The sequence below is a fragment of the Mastigoproctus giganteus genome, chromosome 2 (assembly GCF_048544385.1).
Source record: "Mastigoproctus giganteus isolate SK-2022 chromosome 2, ASM4854438v1, whole genome shotgun sequence".
Lineage (NCBI taxonomy): Eukaryota > Metazoa > Arthropoda > Arachnida > Uropygi > Thelyphonidae > Mastigoproctus > Mastigoproctus giganteus.
Window position 1 is genome coordinate 63,254,747 of NC_143576.1, and position 21,517 is coordinate 63,276,263.

General features: G+C 37.0%; 1 protein-coding gene across 1 annotated transcript in view; it reads left to right on the forward strand.

The window, feature by feature from the left end:
* LOC150089320 (sodium channel protein para-like) overlaps positions 1-21,517 on the forward strand; it is a 2,114,826-nt gene that overhangs the window by 909,166 nt on the left and 1,184,143 nt on the right. The window lies entirely within an intron of this gene.

The window sequence follows — 21,517 nt, forward strand, 5'->3', positions numbered from 1 at the left end:
ACCATAACTTTTGAAACACCTTATATATCCGATAATTCAAAAATAAAAACAAAAGCCAGTAGTATGGCAAAAATGTTGAGCGAAAATTATCATAAAAATAACGAAAAATAAAATAAACCAACAGGAAAGGGAAAGTAAAGGTAACAAGACATAAACAGTAGCCGATTGTACCCTATATAATTTAGCACTTTAAATCCAATTAATAAAACCAATGTCAAATTTAAAATAATGCCAATTATAATATGATTTAGCGGTACTCCCCTCGAAGGTACCAGTTCCGAAAAACGTGAAATATCACCAAAAAAGGGTTAAAAGAACTACTAAAAGCAAAACAAAATATCAAAACAATAGACTGACCATTATGCCCCATATTGACAGAGGGCCACGAGGCCAATAATGGTCATGGAATCGCTGCATAGATATATATATATATATTTATATAAGCAAAAGTAAAAATAAAACAATTAATAAACATAATAATAATATATATCAAGTCAATTATATAATTGACTTGATATATATTATTATTATGTTTATTAATTGTTTTATTTTTACTTTTGCTTTGACTAATGATCATCCTTTACTAGGTTTGGCCTCGTGGACCAGTTATGGCTATTATAGGGTTAAGTAGCTACCAGCTTATCCTATATGAAATATTTCTTACCTATTTTACTAATTGTATTTAAACTATACAAAAAATATATAATAAGACTGATGTATTGTTCTATCTAGATATGTATAGATGGCATTAATTAGTTCTTGTTTAGTTAACTTTACATAAGTTATTTATTAATTTTCTATATTTTCTATATTTTATTTTATATATATACTTCTTTCCCTTCACAATTGTTCATTGTTCTCATTAGAGTCACATTAGGCCTATAACACACTCCTACTCCCATTTTCCCTTTCCCAGGTCACACCAAACAGACTCAACACTGCACTGCACTGTCCACCCATGTCAACTGTATGCACTTTCTTAGATTTTATGTGTTTTTTAACTAACAGCATCACCTCTCCTCCCCTTCTATCCTGTGTATCCTTTCTGTACACATTGTACTCCCCAAATTCCAATTCTGAATTCCTTATCTCTGTGTGACACCATGTATCTGTCATCCCAGCAACATCAGCATTTGATGTCTTCACCAGCACCTCAAATTCATAAAATTTTTTGCTATACTCCTAGCTTTGGTGTGCATGCAAGTTTAAATGCACCTATTCTTACTCTTAGTTATCTTAACACAACCCATGTATTTACTTGTTCCACGATGACTCCCTTGTAATCCCCTCTCTCTCACTTTCCAGGCTCTTCATTCCAATAGAAACAGTGCAAGAATTACTTTCACCTCCACCTGTGGGTACCGTTAATGTGTTATTCTATAAATCTCCCCAAGCTAGCAGTTTTCCAACCCACCTAACACTGCCTCGATAGCATCAGCAAATATATTCTTGCACCCTTTCTATTTAAGCGCATCCCATCCCTGTAGAAACAATCTCTCCTGTTAACAAGCACAGACCATGCTGAGAAAAATTCTACCCCATGGGCCTTGCACAATCTCTCCAGGGCCAAATTGTTTGACAAAGGCTCTCATCATATACTCCCTCCTATATTATATAAATTTGAATACTGTTAACAATATCCAAACTTAGAATTGTTTATTTGAAAATTATAATTGTAAAATACAATTACAATCATAATATTGGTAATTGTACTCAAATTTGTAACCCTTTCTATTATTGTTACCCCAACAGCACAGTCTGATGGGTATCGGTAAGATACCTGAGTTGTTACCTTAATGTATAGTAGTTTAGGCCAATAGCTTAATAAACCATATTATTAATTTCACGTGTAAGAGTAGTATTAGATATAACTAAACCCACAGTCAATTTTGACCAAGTTATAAAATTTAAAATGCATTTCACAAAGACATGCATAATTTAGCCACGTAATTTATGATATACTTAATTTGGAAGAAAATGTTGGGAATGACATTCAGACACTGTTGGAATGTTCCATGGCACATTCCAGTGAAATCTGGATCTTGATTAAAAAGCTTCAGCTTTTTATTATTATTATTATTATTCTAAAATTTTACAGGCATATATACCTCATGGACAGGTCAGCTACATGCCCCTGCCCCCAATCAACTGGGCTAGACTGCCTCTCTTTGCTGCCAACTTGGTGGACTTTTGTTGTTGAAGTTTCTTGTGTAATCTAATATTGAATCTGCCAGGTTGGTTGCGGAGAGAGAGATAGATACTCTCAACTGTCTTTCTCTTTTACATGCGACCCTAGAGACACATGCAGGCTCTTCATGAGCTATGAACTGATTTTCTGCAATGATTTCGTCTTTATAATAGCTTTCTCTGTAGGCAACAAATGCTTTGGTTAGTAATCAACTGAAGAAGCAGGCAGGAAGTCTAGTAGAAATTGGTACTTTCAAATATATGTTTTATTAGGTTCATTAATATTTTTTTCAATTTTTAATATCAGTTGTATGTTATCACACCCATTATATTTTATTAAATAAGTAATTTAAGTACTTATTCTTAAACACATTGTGAACTTGTTATGAGTACACACACACTTTATTCTTCATTTTTTTAATTAAAGGGCTAAATTATTAATCCTATATAAAAGCTATTGAATTTGTGAAGTTAATTTGAATAATTATACAAAAAACAATAAATGAGATAGGAGAGGGTGTGCTATATGAAAATGTGCAGAAAAAAAACGATGAAAGAAAAACTGTTATTTTATACAGAAAAAATGTACAAATATCATACAGAGTTTGACAATTAAGTTCCAGAATGAGTCTACTACAATATGTTGAAGCATGTGATGTTAAGAATGTGATGCAACAAGTCAGGGGCTCACATTTGGTGAGTATGGGCTTGGCACATCCAGGGTCCTGAGCTGCTGGATATCACCATTCTTCTCTGTCTTGGTGATTCCCTTCCACTTCTGACTCTTGTTTTCTCTCTCTCTCTCTCTCTCTGGCGCCTCCGTAGCCAGGTGGGAAGGAGCAGCAGTGCGTAGCACACGCTTCTTGATTAGACCGGGGTTCGAGCCCGTCACCACCAAATACGGAAGATGCGGAAAGGTCAGGGAATGACCACCGCACCGGAGCAATATGGCCTTAGTTGCTAATGCTCCTAAAAACCAAATAACAACAACAACAACATCTCTCTCTCTCTCTCTCTCTCTCTCTCTCTCTCTCTCTCTCTCTCTCTCTCAGGGTAACTCAGAATTTTTTTTTTTTGGCTGTGCAGCAAAAGCCTCAGGCTTCCTTGCACCATATGGCTAATGATGATGATGTCACAGCTGCTTCCCCTCTTTGGGGTCATTTGCATTTCCTGTGTTCTCATACAGTCATGTTAGAGCTGTAATGTTGTTTTTAAGTCATGGAACAAAGAGTGAACATTAAATTTTGTTTGAAGTTGAAGAAAGTGCAGCTGAAATTGGTAAAATAAATAGATGTTAACCATTCTCTAGGAAAATGATGGGTGCCATGGATATCCAACAGGGCTTCGAAGGCCAGAAATAAATATAAAAGTTCACACATTGATTGTATGATCAACAAATGACTTTTCAGATTTGATCAACAAATGACTTTTCAGATTTGATCAACAAATGACTTGTCAGATGTTGGAAGAAAGACTTCACATTAACAAAAAAAAAAAACAATTTATGCATTGCTGGCAGAAGGTTTGGGAAAATGGAAAATGTGCACAAGGTTTGTTCCACACTGTTTGACTGATGAAGGAAACCTATTTAGATGCAAAGCCTGCAAAGAGTCATTCAATCTGTTGATGATGATTTCTCATTGCTCAATTACATCATAGCAGATTGCGAGTTGTGATGTTTTGAATATGATCCACAAACAATGGGACAAAGAATGGAAAGGTAATTATGTGCTCTCAGAAAACAAAAAATATAATTTTCAAAAATCAAAAACTAAAGTGATCAACATTACTTAATTTTTGATTTTGATCCCCTTGGTTTCTTTGATAACAAGGGAGTCTTTCATCAGGTATTACAGTGAATAAGGAATACCATGCACAAGTTTTGGATCATTTGTTTAAAAGAATTCACTGAGTAAGGATTCAATTTTGAGAAAAAAGGGAGATGGTTTCTGTTAAACAACACTGGTACTGCACTTATCTATCATATTAGTATATTATTCTCAGGTTAAATTAAATTTAAATGGAAATAATTCCTTACACTAGAGCAGCAAAGCAAAGCAATGAGCTTGAAATAGCAGGAGTGCTGTGGTTGGGGGGTGGGGGGAATTGAATAGAAGGTTCTCCTACAAATCATTGCCCAATGAATTGTGCTACTTGTGTTTGCAAACTCCCTAGAACGGGATATGATGGAGCTGAGGGGGATGAATTTGTGTGCATGGGGTAAGCAGTATGAGGAAGTAGGTGTGAACTCAGTGTTCTGATGGACGTTTTATGAGAGCTTGAAGACCAGGAGGGGGGATGCCCTTGAAGGAATTAAAATGGGGGACCCCATAAAGTGATCAGTGGCCCAACTTAACACTAGAGCCGTCACTTGCACATCAGGCAGCACAGCAACAATTCCCAAGACAGAATGTGCTGATTCCAAAAGTGGTAGCTATTGTTGGTGACTCTGTTGTCAGAGAAACAGGAAATATGTTGTGCAAAAAGGATAGGAGAATAGGACCAGGGTATGCCTACCAGGATTAAAGGTGATGACATTGGAGAGGAGATATCATATTTTAAGGGCATATGAGATGATATTGTTGTATATGTGGGCACTAATTATTTTAAGAGTAGGAAGTTGGAAGTCTTACAACTACAGGACAATATTGGGAAAAAGTCAGGAGTTAGGATTAAATATGAAAGTTTCTGTAGTCCTGCTCAGACATGATAGGAGGGAGTACATATTGAAGACCTTGTCAGTCAATTTGGCCCTGAGAAGACTGTAAGGCTCATGGGGTAGAATTTTTCTCAACATTCTCCGTGCTTGTTAACAGGAAAGATTGTTTTTTACAGGGATGGGATATGCTTAAATAGAAGGGGCAACAATATTTGCTGAGGCCACTGAGGCAGTGTTAAGTGGGCAGGAAAACTGATAGCTTGTGGAGATGCACAGACTAATAGATTAACTAGAGCCACAGACAGGGGTGAAGATGATTCTTACACTGCATCTATTGGAACAGACAGCAGTTGGAAAGCAAGGGGCTGGGGATTTCAAATGCTGCTGTTGGTCATCACGAAACCTGCAAATACATGGAAGCTGTTAGGGTAACTGTGTAAGAACAGGTGCATGTATACTTACATGTAAACTAATGCTAGAAGCATAGGAAATAAATTTGATGAATTTGAAGTACTGATTAAGTCATCAAATTCAAACGTTGTGGGGATATCAGAGACATGGTGTCATACAGACATAAGGGATGCAGAATTTGAATATGGGGAGTACAATGTGTACAGAAAGAACAGACAGAACAGGAGGGGTGGTGAGGCTATGCTCTTAGGTAAAAAGCATATTAAATCTAAGGCAGTCCATTCAGTTGACATGGGTGGCCAGTGCAATTGTGTTGGTTTTGTGTGACATAAGCATTGGGAAAATGAAAATGTGAGTAGGAATGTGTTGTGTTATAGGCCTAATGACTGCAACAGGTATAACAAACAAGTATACAGAGAAATAGAGTAGGCAAAATAATCAAAACGTGATATATAGTGGGGATTTTAACTTTCCAGATATTGACTGGAATCGTGTGAGTTGATCACTTACACACTAGCAAGATTTTTGTGGATTTATTGGTTCAAGATTTAATGGTTTAAATGTTGGTGCTCTTGCTCAAGTTGTTCACAAACATTTGCATCTACAATCAGGTATAAGCAGTTCTTTAGGGAGGGGAAGAGAAACAGTTGAAGCATAACATAATGGCTGCAGTTTACCTTTATTGACAAATGCAAGTTCTTCATGTGGATAGCAGTAATTCCAGATTACTGCTGTCCACAGTCTACACTCAGGGTAGAGGAAAATGAAAAGGGGGGTTAATTGTACATCAATCATGAAGCTCTCTGAGCAATGCAGACAGCTCATGGGGTTTTATACAGGAACTTTGCTTTCAGGGATAAAGAAGTGATTATCTCATATAAGAATTTTTAGGCTTCATCTACATCTAGGCCTCATTTTAGATGGGATGTGGATCCGCTGGAATTGATGTGGAGAAGGGCAACGAGATTGGTGAGGGGGACAAAATATTCATTTGACCAATGCAAGCTTCAGTTCTGCAAATTGCAGTGTCTGTAGACTAGACACTTGCAAGGTGATCTGATATATTGTTTTCCTTTTTTCATTCTAATACCTGGTTTTCTCTAAGTTAATTCAATTTAGGAAATCACTGTAACTAAATTGTCAAACTTTGTAGGTAAAATCAATAATGACAATAATACAGATATGGATTTAATATTTTAATAGAACTGACTCACTGACTAGAACTGAAATGGGTTAGGTAAAACTGATGAACTTTATTTATCTGGTAGCTCTCCCCCTCTGAATGGTTTCTACAGTAACTTTGTGTAAAATTGTCACTTTTTATAGTCTGTCACTGTTACTATAATTTCAGTTCTTCCACAACTAGTTCCTGCTGTGACACACCAGTAGCAGTGACAACATCGTAGGTTGTAATTTCCTGACCTCTTTCTTCTTAAACTTGTCAAAAGCCTTTCTTTAAATATTGTTTCAGTGCTTTCCCCATCTGCATGAAGTTCCTCTACATTCTTTGTTCTGAAAAAATAATCATTTTTAGTGCACAAAACAAAGAATGTGTCACCATGCAGTTCCATAGCTAGCAGTAAATTAAATCTCTTTCTTACTTGAACTTTACTAATACAAGATGAATTATTTCAGAAAATGACATTACTGATGAAGTAACTGTGCAAAATAAAATTAGCATGATTACTTTTGATTGCCGTGTGTCTATTATTAGCAGTAATTTAAGCCAGTAATTTCTGTAATTTCTCATGATGATGCAGGAAATATATATGGTTTTAAGTTTGCCTTTATGTTTTAAAGGTTGTTTGTTATTAATAAAGATAGCACTTGTTTCTTCATTTATTGCATTATTAATGGTAATGTGGTTTTAATAAGTAGTGCATATAGTGAATAATGTATGATGAACATACTACAGCACTTCTTAGTGACAGCTTGATGAAAACTTTAAAGCTGTAGTAATTTTGGCATTATTAAAATTATTGAAAGTGTCATTAATCAGATCTAACAGATTTTTATTATTTTATTTTTATCATGACTGAGCTATTGGAAATATTTAAAATTTTCTTTGGAATTCACATATTATAGATTTTTTTTTTTTTTTTTTCCCCTGTACCAGATTTTCTTGGTTAATTTCCCTTTATAATACTACCCAAACTACAAAATTTTTAGTGCTTTATTATCCATCTGTTAAAATTAAAATAACTTATTTCAATTTTCATAAGAATTTTTTATAACTGCATTATAATGTTTGTTCCGAGATTTCAAAACCATAATAATTGACTACTCATTCTAAATCAAGGTTGCTAATGTAAACTCTTTTCTTTGACAGGATGCTGTTTCTTCTGTTTACAAAAATCCTTGCTGCTATGTTTCCTTAGCTCTATATTAGCATTATAACTATTTTTTCTACCCTGTATATCCTGTAAAAGTAGTTAATATTACCCCATAGTTCACCTTCCTTGTTATCCCATGAGTAGAATATGCTAGAGTAGAATAGAAGAGTATGTACTGTAGCGTAGATAGAACCATGCCTGTATCACCAGATTTTTGTAGAGGATGACCTACAGTAGGAAGAGTATTTTAAGTTGTATCTACCATATGTTGCCACCTTCACACCAACTGATACTAACTTAAATATTAATTTTTATTTTTTTCTTGATGATGCTAATATATAAAACTTAAAACAAAATACAATATTCTACTTATTAATTTATATTATAGTATGCTATTTCAGATGGAATGATCTAGGTGAGAACTTATAAAATTCCTATTAGAGGACAAGCTCATATTAGTCTGACAAGAATTGCAGCTTGGCTTGCATTTCTGGTTAGGAAGTTCACTGTTTTATTAGAATATAATAACTTATAGATTGAACAATGATATTATGCATTTATTGAATTTTTTTGAATTTATAAAATACTTACATTAGAAAAAAAAAAGCTTTGGTAGGTAGTTACAGACTGTAATGGTTTTATAACTGATGCATTATTTTCATTAGACAATTTTATTACTGTGATTTTTTTTCTTTTGTTATTGGTGTGTTTATTTTGATGTTATTCTATATTTCTTTAAATATAGAGTACTGTAGGATATTTTAATTTCATTTCTCAGTTACACACATTAATGTGTTCTTTTGTTAAGTTACATCATTGTAAATATTATAGTGCCTATTAATTTAGGAAATCAAACAAAAAGAGAAGTTGAACAGTTAAAATTTTTTTTCTTGAACTTTTAGTGTTTGAAGGGAATATAGCTATATATTTATTGCAATACTAGATTTTAATTTTGCCTTTAGGCTTAAAACCATGAATATAGCATATCTCGTTCTATTAGAAGAACATTTATATAATAAACATCTATTTTGATTCCTAAATGGTGCCATATAGATAAGCTTCAATAGCTAAATGGATTTATTAAATTACTCTGAGAGATATGTAATCATCTTTGAAATGTCAGCCTTAAATGATTAGTGTTGGCTAATTACATCATTGTTAGTGGAATTTAAATACCAAAGTGTAAATGATCTCGAATGCCAGACTTTACATAATAACTGTACTTAGAAATGCATACTACACCAAGGATGCCAACTGCAGTCCGCCACTAATCGGTGTAGTTCACCGATAACTCAACCTGTCAGTAATGCCCACATGCAGTAATTATTTTTATCTTAAAACTTTTGGGAATTAGTACTAAAATTACATAATGATGCATGGAAACAAACTTATTTGGCATTGGCTATTAAATGCACACATTATTCTCATCACAAAACGTGTCAGCTCAATTCTTTTTTGAATTTTGCAAAACTCTCTGCCATCTTTGCCACACCTTCTGCAACAACTTATTTCACCATTCAACAATATGCTGCCTGATGGTAAATTTCATAGGATCTACTCTATTGTTCCTCTCTATGAATTTGTAGTTGTACCCTCTTGTTCTTGTCTTACTCATCAGTGAGAATAAATATTCTCACCTATTTATTTTACTGTTTCCATCAGGAAGGCCTTATATACTTAAAACAAGTCTCCTCTGAGGTAAAATTAAAGTGTAACACATAAAACTAAATTCTCTTAATTTGATGGGTGATATTTAAAAATATCATTCATACATTGTATTGAATTTCTTCACATTAGGGACGTTAGAAAACATCTGAAATATGACCAATTTTTATATTACATTGCAATTTAATATTTAAATCACAATATATTGAGTAAACAGTGCAATTCTTACTTTTGCCATGCTGTGCAGCCTAGCAGTATGTATGCTCTAATTTGAGAGCATTGTTTATATCTAATAAGCATGATATTAGTAGGAAGTACATAATTGCCTGTATATGGACTTTCCACATAAGCTATTAACCACAGTGGGCATGTTATACCTAGCATTATACCAAAAAAAATTTGTGAAAAATTTTTTTTGGTTCATAGTTAAGATTGATGCTTTATGTTCCTAAATTATAGACACAGTTTTACTAGACAACTTTTTTTGAAGTACAGTAAACCCCCGCTATTCAAGGTATCTGTATTCACGGTTGCTGATTTAATATAAAATGAAACCTAAAAAAAAAAAAAAAAATGTGAATTTTAAAGTGCCGTGAACATTTTCCGCCATAAAAAGAACATGGGCGTGGCTAAAATTATCTTTCCCAGTAAAAAGAGTGCTCAATGGGTGGGGGAGAGGGGTGACAAAATCGTGAGCGTGGATGTTTCTCGCTAATCCTTCTTCAGTATGTGTTATGTGCTTGTCATGGAAGGTTTCGTTATTTGCTTTTAATTTATATGCTTATAAATTGAATAAACTTATCAATTTATAAATTGATTTGCTTAAAAGTGATAAATCTACTTTTGCAGTGTAAAACAGACTTTTTCTAGTGTGTTAATAGAAGAAAGTGACTTTATTGTGGACAAATTCTTTCTAACCCATACAAAAATATGGCTACGAATAACAAGGGAAATGTGAAAAGATCAAAGGAGGTGATGACATTAGTGAATAAAATTGAGTTATTAGATAAAATTTCTAATGGTGAAAGTGTCTCCTCAATGGCAAAACATTATAAAATCAATGAGTCAACGGTACGATCAATCAAGAAATCGGAAGAAAAATCCGCCGTAGTGTCCGTGAAAATGCGCTAATTTCTTAAAAAATTTGCTCTGTAACTCGTGATGTTAAATTAGAAAAAAAAATGGAAAAAGCTTTAAATCTGTGGATAGAAGACGGAACTCATAATAAAATTCCGTTAAGTTCACTCATCATTCGTGAAAAGGCAAAACTCCTTTATCAACACTTTAGCAAAACTGGTGAGAGCACTGGCAGGATAAGTTTTTTAGCTAGCAAAGGCACTGGTTTGAAAGATTTGTTTGAAATTTCTATAAATATTACATTTAATATTAAATTATTTCTTATTTTCATTTCGATGCCATATGCTTGCATTTCACAATGTACTGTCTATGTACATAGTCATATTATGAAGGCACATATAATACATATATAGACAAAATTTTAGTCTAGTTTTTCTTATATATTTCATACTTTGAAACAGAACCCCTTTATTACTATGGTAGCCATAACTCAGTATTCGCATTTTCGGTATTCGTGGCATTTCTCAGGAACGTAAGCCCAGCGAATAGCAGGGGTTTACTGTACAGGCACTCCCCAAAATACGTAATAATACTGAACGTCCATAATTTCAACTTTGTATTCAACTCATATGTGGAAATGTATTTTGCCTCCTGTAGGAGGTATTGCGAAAACATCACAATGTGAACCCAATAACACACCGTTTTTTTTTTTTTTTTTGGTAATTCATTCCAAGACCTTAAAAGTTGAAATTTTCGCTATATAACTAAGCTATTTATCTGTCAAAAAGGTCATTTTTATAATGGAGCGCTACCCTTTCATTGTTATCATATGTTCCATTATAAGAATCAATTTTTGAATGCTTTAGAATATTTTTCTAAAGAACATTTCTGGAGGTCACGACCATAAAACAATAAAAACACAATAGCGCATCTATTATAAATGGGTAGTAAACTCAATCTAATTGCATTTGCGATAATCTCGATAAATGGAATTGTGTGGGTTTTTACATTATTATGGTGAAATGTGCTTCCCTTTCACTGAAATCTTCAATCATATATAAAAAACAAATAAATTTTCAGAATCTTCTCTTCATTCCTATTTATGTCCTTATTACAACAGTGAAGTGAAAACAACCAACGGAAAGTGCAAGTAGTGGCAGTGACTACTATCACTACCTGCAATTTTTTTTAAATAGGAAACAAAACAAAATTGATTTAGAAATGAAGATGAAAATGGTTAAGAAGTATGAAGCAGGACAAAGTTTGTCATCTATTGCACCAGAATTAGGTCTCACTGCTTCAACAGTGAATGCTATTTTAAAGAACAGTGCGAGTGTAAAAGATCATGTTAAAGGATCAGTGCATTTAAGATCAACAGTGATCACAAAATTGTTCAGGTGCTATATCGAAGATGGAAAAGCTATTAATAATATGGATGGCAAATCAGATTGAGAAGCAAATGCTCCCGAGTATAATGGCCATTCAAGCAAAAGCAACAAGTATTTATGAAAATATTAAGGATAAGTACGGTGAACCCCAAGTCAAGTTCAGGCCAAGCAAAGGGTGGTTTAATAGGTTCAAGTAATGCGCTGGTTTCCACAACATTCAAGTATGCAATGAAGTCACCAATGCCGATTCTGCAGCAGCAGAGATATTTTGTGATGTGTTGGAAAAAACACCTTCTAAATTTCCACAGCCCTCCACCTTAGCAACAGCATACTTATCAGCTGGAGAGTTAATTCTGGCCGACCGGGCTAGCCGAGTGGGTAAAGTACCTGCCCGGCAACCCAAAGGTCGCAGGTTCGATTCCCGCCTCGGGCTTGGATCAAAGTACTGCAAAAACCTTGGGAGGTGCAATATGGCCACAGAAGCCGATGCGCCAACAACTACCAAATCAAAAAAAAAAAAAAAAAAAAAAGTTAATTCTGGCAATGATGCTCGAAAGGTAAAACTTGTTGACGTCATGCCTGCCCCCTCCCTTTTTTTGCAATTTTATAATTTTGAAACTTTTGTAATTGCACCCTTTTGTAATTTTTCTTATGCACGAGATAAAAAAAGATTGAATAAATAATTCTATTTACATGTCGTCGAACATTTCTTTTTTGCTTCAATCAAATTCAGTGTGCATAGTTGTGAGTGCTGCATAAGCCTTTAGGGAAATTCCGACTTATGTAAAACTCAACTTATGTAGAGTTCCGTAGAACGCAACCATTATGTAAGTAGGGGAGTGCCTGTGATCTATTAAATTAGCATAAGCATTAGCAGAGGCATATGATACCAGAAAGCAAAGCTTATACAGCATCAGCCAAAAAAAAAAAAAACCACTTCCCATTTCATCCAAACATTTGTCCACTTGTTGTTTGAATTTATTTAAACCATCAACTTCCACAATGTTGTTTGTTTGTTTGTTATTTGGTTTTTAGCAGCATTAGCAACTAAGGCCATATTACTCCGGGAATATGCGGTGGTCGTTCCCTGACCTTTCAGCATCCTCCGTATTTGGTGGTGACGGGCTCGAACCCCAGTCTAATCAAGAACAGTATGCTACGCACTGCTGCTCCTTCCCACCTGGTTACGGAGGCGTCCTTCCGCAATGACACATGGAAGTTTGTTCCAGCCATCAACTACTTGCTGGCTAAAGGCAAATTTCTGCAGCTCCATTCTACAACTGTCGGCCCCGGATGCCAAGTGAATTCGAGGTCAAGTGTTCAAAGTGCGAATATATAGCGACCTTTCCCAGCAATAAAAGTTCATTTTAAGTTATATCGTTTTTTACTAGAAGTTCATTTATAATTCAGTTCTATATTTGAAAAATCACAAGTAAGAACAAGGAAGGAAACTCACCTTTCTTTTTCATTACATATATTACTCTATTTTACTAACCAACTAACTTATCTAACCACTTGGCCTCCTTGCGGCACTGCTCCTGCCTCCCCGTCGCGGGGCCGGAAACTTGGGAGGGAAAGTCAACCTCCCAGGGCAAAAAGGAGCCTAACATGGACTACGACAATTACCCATAGCTTGAGCAGCCTAGGCACTCATCCAGTACCGTCAACAATGCTGACCATGAAATTTCTCACGGTGTAACAAAGTCTAAACAACTGCGTACAGACACAGACCAACAGGAATGCCTATCATTCCTTATCTGTTGGACAAATCTATGAGCACTCTCTCACCATTTCTTATACAGAAATGTTTGGAAAATGTGGCGGGCTCTCCCAAAATGGTGAGAAGACTCAGATCTGGAGACCTCTTGGTAGAAACAGTGAGTCGTGCACATTTTGAGAGACTGTTGAAACTAACGATATTTGGCGGACTACCCATTCAAGTCACCCCTCATGCAACTTTAAATACTTCCAAGAGAGTAATTGCAGAGTGGGATCTGATAAATGTAACAGAAGATGAACTGCCCAAGAACTCAAACATCAGAAAGTGGTACAAGCGAAACGTATCATGATCAGGAAAGATGGAGAACTTGTTCCCATCCACAACATCATCCTGACATTCGGAACACCTATCTTACCATCCAGTGTCAAAGCCGGCTATCTCAACTGCCGAGTACGACCCTTTATCCTGAATCCTATAAGATGCTACAAGTGCCAAAAATTTGGTCACGTGAAAATGGCTTGTCGATGAGATCCAGTCTGTCCAAACTGTGGGTCAAAAGAACATTTGCAAACAGACTGTGAAGCCAAAACACCACACTGTCTGAATTGCAAAGGTGCGCATCCAGCCTACTCCAAATCATGCGACCTCTGGAAAACTGAAAAAAAAAAAAAAATCTAGAAGTACAGGGTAGAACGAAAAGTCACATACCAAGAGGCAAGAAAGCAAATTATGCTTAATGCACCTAAGAACACATATTCAGCAGCAATGCAAAAATACCAAACAACAGCAACACAAACTGAAGTATCAGTTCCCCCAACCATATTGATTGCAGATTGAGCCCGATCTATACTGTCACCATCAATGAAACAGACTCCAAAAGAGCAAAAGGTAGTAGATAGGGCCAACAACACCCCTGTCACAGTCCCACCAGCTACCCCACATAGACCATCAGATATTTCAAAATCAAAAACCGACTCTGTTCCAAGTAAGAAAACAAACAATATCACTTCAGTAAATATGGACACTGACCCAAATGAACCTATCCTAGACCTTCATACAAAAGATGTCATGGATACTGGACGCCCAACCTTTCCAAGAAGAGAGAAAATGAAACTCCATCACCACAAACAGCCTGGGAATAAAAAAGACTCAGAATCTTCCTCAAGTAACAAAGCAAAATAATGCACCAAATCATACAGTGGAACTGTAGAGGAATTCACAGTAACATTGATGATATCCACGAGTTAATTGATTGTAGGCATCTGCCTACAAGAGACAAATTTAACATGGCAGGTGTCACTCTCAGTTAAGAATTATGCACTCTTTAGAAAAGACAGAACTGCTACAAATAACGCTCACGGAGGGGTAGCCATACTCATAGACTCACGAGTACCTTGCAGATTTATTCCTTTACAAACCTCCATCGAAGCTGTTGCAACACGTATTGTGATTGGTATTACTTTGACAATTGTTTCTATCTACTTATCGCCCAATCACTCCTATACCATCCATGAACTGGAAGACCTTATTCAGCAGTTGCCAACCCCTATCTGTTTATTGGGCGACTTCAATGGACACCATCCATTGTGGTGTTCTCCCAATGCAGATGGACGAGGACAACTTATTGAACAGCTTGCTGACAGACAAAATCTGACTATACTAAATACTGGCTTGCCAACTTACATCCATCTCTCTATGGGTAGAACTTCTGCAATAGAACTTTCCATATGCGCTCCAATTCTCTTCCCTAGTATTGAGTGGATAGTCCTCAACAATCTGCTAAATAGCGATCACTTTCCACTAATATGTAAGATTCAAACAGGACATTCCATAATTTCCCAAAACTATGTAAAATGGAAATTTCACAGAGCAGATTGGGCAAAATTCACTTCCCGAGTGTCCTTTGATGAACAGATCATCGAAACCTGCCCTATTGACACAGCTACCAATCACATCACGAGACAAATACTGGCTGCTGCATGCACTGTGATTCCACAATCACAATCAACAACCCATAGAACCATAAACTATTGGTGGAATGAAGAGTGCAAAGGTGCAAAAAAGAAAAAAAACCGAGCATGGAATCTGTTTTGAAAACACCCCACCATTGCCAATCTTATAAACTACAAGAGACTCAGAGCCAAGGCCCGTCACATTAGGAAGAAATCTAAAAGAGAATCTTGGATTCAATTTGCGAGCTCGATTAATAAAAATACTGATTCAAGAATAATATGGCGGAAAATAAAACAACTAAATGGCAAAGTTCCCCCATTATCACTTCTCAACTGGAATGGGCAGGATCTCTCTTCTCCTACAGGTATAGTGAATGCCCTAGGGACTGTTTTCTCACAGTTATCTGCCTCAACAGCATATGATTTATCATTCCAGAAGATCAAAGTATTAGCTGAAAAGTCCAAACTGAACTTCAGACCTACGAGTAAATGTTCTTTACCCTAAAATCAGCTGCTTACAATTCTTGAACTTCAAGAAGCCATATCTACTTCAAAACATGCTGCAGGCCCCGACGGAATATACTACATAATGCTCAAACACTTAGATAAAGAATCGATCTCTTCACTGCTCACATCTTTCTTGAACCTTGTTTCCCCAGTTCCTGGCATCACTCCTATATAATAGCAATTCCCAAACCAGGAAAAGATCATTCCGTTCCTGAAAACTATAGACCTATTTCTCTCACCAGCTGCTTAAGTAAAACCCTGGAAAAAATAATTCACCATCGACTTACTTGGTTTCTTGACTCTAAAAATATAATTTCTGACAATCAATTTGGTTTCAGGAAAAACTGATCAGCCCTGGATCTCATGGTCAAAGCAGAAACAAACATCAGGAATGCATTCATTCGAAATGAGCATCTCGTCATGGTATTCTTTGATGTAGAAAAAGCCTTGGACACCACATGGCGTTTTGGTATCCTGAGAGAGAGATCTGCATTCCCTTGACCCGAGAGGCCACTTATCATATTTCATATTGAATTTCCTTCAGCACAGATCCTTTCAAGTCTGATACCGACAAGTTCTTTCCCAAACATATATACAAGAAGAAGGGGATCCCACAAGGCTCTGTGCTCAGTGCCACCTTATTCGCAAGCGCCTCCGTAGCCAGGTGGGAAGGAGCAGCAGTGCGTAGCACACGCTTCTTGATTAGACCGGGGTTCGAGCCCGTCACCACCAAATACGGAGCACGCGGAAAGGTCAGGGAATGACCACCGCACCGGAGCAATATGGCCTTAGTTGCTAATGCTCCTAAAAAAAAAAAAAAAAAAAAAACCTTATTCGCAATAAGAATAAATCACATGACTAAAAATATGCCCAGCACTGTGAATTCATACCTCTATGCCGATGATCTCACCTTTTCTTGCAGTTCTCAAAACATGACCTTCATTGAGCGGCAGCTCCAAATTTCAATTAATAATATTCAGTTATGGATGACAAAAAATCTGAAGTAGTTCACTTTTGTAACAAACGGAAGATGCATCCAGATCCAGAGGTACACCTAACAAACCAGCCTATCTCAGTTGTGAACAGCATTCATCTGCTTGGTCTGACTTTTGATAGTAAGTTGAACTTCATAGAGCATGTTAAACATCTAAAGATGTCTTGCCAGAAAAAAATGAACATACTCAGAGTCATTTCTTCTACATCATGGGGTGCAGATCGGTACACGTTACTTCGTTTGTATAGAGCCCTAATCAGATCTCGCCTTGACTACGGTGCCCCGGGTGTATGATTCTGCTAGGGAGAGCGTGTTAGCGCGACTTGCACCAATTCAGCACTCTGCCCTGAGGATTTCTATAGGTGCTTATAGAACCTCACCAATTCAAAGTCTTTATATTGATGCTCATGAACTTCCTCTAAGCCTTAGGAGAAAGATGTTACCTCTTAACTATACAACTAAAATCCAAAGTCTACCTACCCATCTCATTAGGCTGATACTTAATGACCCACAGTTCACAACATTGTATAGAAATAAACCTAGGGCACTTCAGTCTTTTGCTCTCAGAGCTCAAGCATTATCGGAAACTTGGAATATCTATCCTGATAAAGTTTTTCAAGATTTAAGTAGTACATGGACGTCTATTAGCATTAGCATTAGTAGAGGCATTTGATGCAAGAAAGCAAGCTCATGCAGCATCAGCCAAAAAAAAAAAAAAAAAAAAACCCCACTTCCACTTCACCCCTCTGTTCGTTCAAAATACCTGTCCAGCTGAGCCTTAAACTTATTTAGGCTATCAACCTCCACCACAAGGGATGGCAGTCTGTTCCACCAACCAACCACCCGCTGGCTAAAGGCAAATTTCCGCACGTCTATCCTACATCTGTCTTTCCTCAATTTGAATTTATGCCCTCTCAGGTGATTTTTCTGAGCTAGAGGAAGAATCCCATCAGCATTGAGCATGCTTAAACCATTCAAGGCTTTATACACCTCTATCAGATCACCTCGCTGGTGCCTAGTCTCCAGACACTGTAATTTGCAAAACTTAAGCCTTTCTTCGTAAGAGCACCCCTTTGTTCCATTCACTAATCTTGTTGCCCTTCTCTGTACTCGTTCCAGCAGCTCTACATCCTTCTTGAAATGAGGCCTCCAGACCTGTATACAGTACTCTAGGTGTGGCCTGACCATTGCTTTGTACAATGGAATAATCACCTCCTTATCCCTGCTGGAAAAATTCCTGTATATCATTGACAATACTCCATGAGCTACTCTTGCAGCCCGTCTGCACTGCTCAGAGATTAAACCACTATGTGACAGTTATTTTTTAAACTGGGGAAAACAGTCTCTTGCAAATGTTAATATACAACAACTCCATATTGCCCACACACAAAATTATCTGCATTTTTCAAAAATATACACTGACGGATCAAAATCTGAGAGTGGAGTGGGTGCATCAGCTGTTTTCCCTCATAAAACCTTCTCCGTATCACTTCCCAATGAATGCAGCAGCTATACAGCTGAATTATACGCCTTGCAGTTGAAAATATTCTCCATCTGTCCATCCATAAAAGCATGATATATACGGACTCCCAGAGTGCGATTATAGCTTTACAGAACAATTCTTCTCAAACACATCCTTTAATAAAGCTCGTAAAATCCAAACTGATGCATCTTCAAGAACTCCAACGAGTGGCCATTTTCTGCCGGATCCCAGGCCATGCTGGGATATCAGGAAACGAATGTGCTGACTATGCCGCAAAACATCCATCCAACAGAGAATTATCACAGTATTACATTCCATATCTTGACTACAAAAGTAACATTCGAAGAATGTGTAAAGAACAATGGAGAATTCAATGGCAAGCCCAAATGCACAATAAACTCCACCAAATAAAACCTGAACCACAACCATGGTCCTCCAGCTTCCGTATAAACAGGAGGGAGGAAGTAATCTTAACCAGAGTGCGAATTAGCCACAGTCATCTTACCCACCTTTATCTCCTCACAGGTAACGATCCTCCACAATGCACACAGTGCAACTGTCCACTCACAATGAAGCATATTCTTATTGAGTGTACTTTATACACCACTGCCCGCCAAGTCTCTTTTAGCTCTCTGCCAAACCTTAAAGAATCTTTGACACTCTGCCACATCATAGGTAACGACGCCAATCTACTGGAGTTCTTTCATTTTACGAAAAAGATTGAATTATATGATCGTTTTTGAGTAGTGCCATTACAATCACCATGCATATGTAACATTCAATGGTGATCTGATAGAGGTGTATAAAGCATTGAATGGTTTGAGCATGCTGAATGCTGATGGGATTCTTCCTCTCGCTTAGAATAATCACCTGAGAGGGCATAAATTCAAATTGAGGAAAGACAGATGTAGGATAGACGTGCGGAAATTTGCCTTTAGCCAGCGAGTGGTTGGTTGGTGGAACAGACTTCCATCCCTTGTCGTGGAAGTTGATAGCCGAAATAAGTTTAAGGCTCAGCTGGACAGGTATTTTGAACGAACAGAGGGGTGAAGTGGAAGTGGGGTTTTTTTTTTTTTTTTTTTTTTGGCTGATGCTGCATAAGCTTGCTTTCTTGCATCAAATGCCTCTACTAATGCTAATGCTAATGCTAATGCTAATTTGTTGATGCCCTTGCAGAAATTAATGAGGGGACCATCAATCTCTCACCTACCCAAATCAATGACAGAGCTCACTCCTGTGCATCGGGCTACACAGCAGCAATCACCAACATAGAATGCAATGGTCCCACAGCAGCTAGTTATTGTTGGTGAATCTGTCGTCAGGGAGACGCGGAATATATTATGCGAAAAGGATAAGTGGGACAGGACCAGAGTATGTATGCCAGGTGCAACACTTGATGATGTTATGGAGCAGATATCATCTTTTAAGGGTACAAAAGGTCATACTTTTGTACACGTTGGCACTAATGACCTTAAGAGTAAGAGATCTGCAGATTTATTTAACAAGTACAGGTCAATGTTGAAAAAACTTCACTAGCTAGGTTTAAATTTGAAAGTGTCTGCAATTCTCCCCAGACACAATAGGAGGGTGTATATGATGAGAGCCTTATCAATCAATTCGGCTCAGGAGAGATTGTGCAAGGTTCGTCGGGTAGACTTTTTTTCAGCATGATTTGTGCTTGCTAACAGGCAAGACTGGCTACAGGGATGGGATGCACTTAAATAGAAAGGGTGCAAGAATATTTGCTGATGCTATCGAGACACTGTTCGGTGGGTAGAAAAACTGTTAGCGTGGGGGAGTCACAAACTAAAAGATTATCAGTGGCCGCAGGCAGAGTCAAAAGTGGTTCTTGCTCTGCTTCTATTAGAATGAGCAGCAGTATGGAAAGCAAGGTGCTGAGGATTTCCAGGACTGCTGGGAGTCATCATGGAATAAGTAAATACATGTGCTGTGGTAGGATAACTAAGATATTATACATGTACTTGTATAACATGCAAATATACAAGTACATGTATACTTGCATGTACAACAATGCTAGAAGTATAGTTAATAAATCTGATGAGTTTGAAGTGGTGATCATGACATCAAAGGCGGATATTGTTGGGATATCAGACATGTAGTGTCACTCAGATATAAGCAGTGTAGAGCTGGAATTTGGGGATTAAAATGTGTACAGAAAGGACACACAGGACAGAAAGAGAGATCAAAGTGTCCACTTAACATTGATGGTTCTTCTATTGATGATCCTGCTCAGGTAGCTTATAAAATGAATGTGTATTTTGCATCTACATTCATACATGAGAAGTTATTAAGGAGGGGAATGCCAGAAGTTTATCAAATGCTAACAGGGAGCAAAGTGGAGGAGAAATTGTTGAAGTTAAAAATAAGGAAGGTACCTGGGGTGGACGGGATCTATCCAGTTATATTAAATGAGGCAGCAAAGGAAGTATGCAAATCCTTAGCCATAATTATGAGAGCTTCCTTGGACTCAGGGGAGGTCCCCATGGACTGGAAGTGTGCAAATGTATCACCAATTCACAAAGGGGGTTCAAAAGGTGACACAAGTAACTATAGACCTGTTAGTTTAACTTGTGTTCTGGGGAAAATAATGGAGTCACTGGTTAAAGAAGCATTGCAGGATCATCTAGTGCAGTAATAGTTAAGACACAGCATGGGTTAGTTAAAGGAGTCTTGTCTGGCCAATTTGATTGGATACTATGATTTGGTCTTGAAGGAACTGAATGTCAAAAATAATTTTGATTTCATATACTTGAATTTCAGGCAAGCTTTTTATACTGTTGCATATGGAAAACTGCTGTACGAACTGGAGCGGTATGGGATTAAGGGCAAGTTGCTACAATGGATAAAGGAATGATTGAGCGGGAGATGACAGAGAGTTGGAATCAATGGACATTGCTCTTCGTGGACTGGTGTTATTAGTGGAGTTCTCCAGGGTGCGGTTCTATGCACATTGTTGTTTTGTGTATTCATTAATGATATTTATGAAGGTACATCAGGCTTAATGTCCAAGTTTGCAGATGATACAAAGGTTAGCAGGGTTGTTAACGACAATAAAGACAGTATGCTACTGCAACAGGATCTAGATAAGTTGGACAAATTGGCTGAGAAGTGGCAACTGAA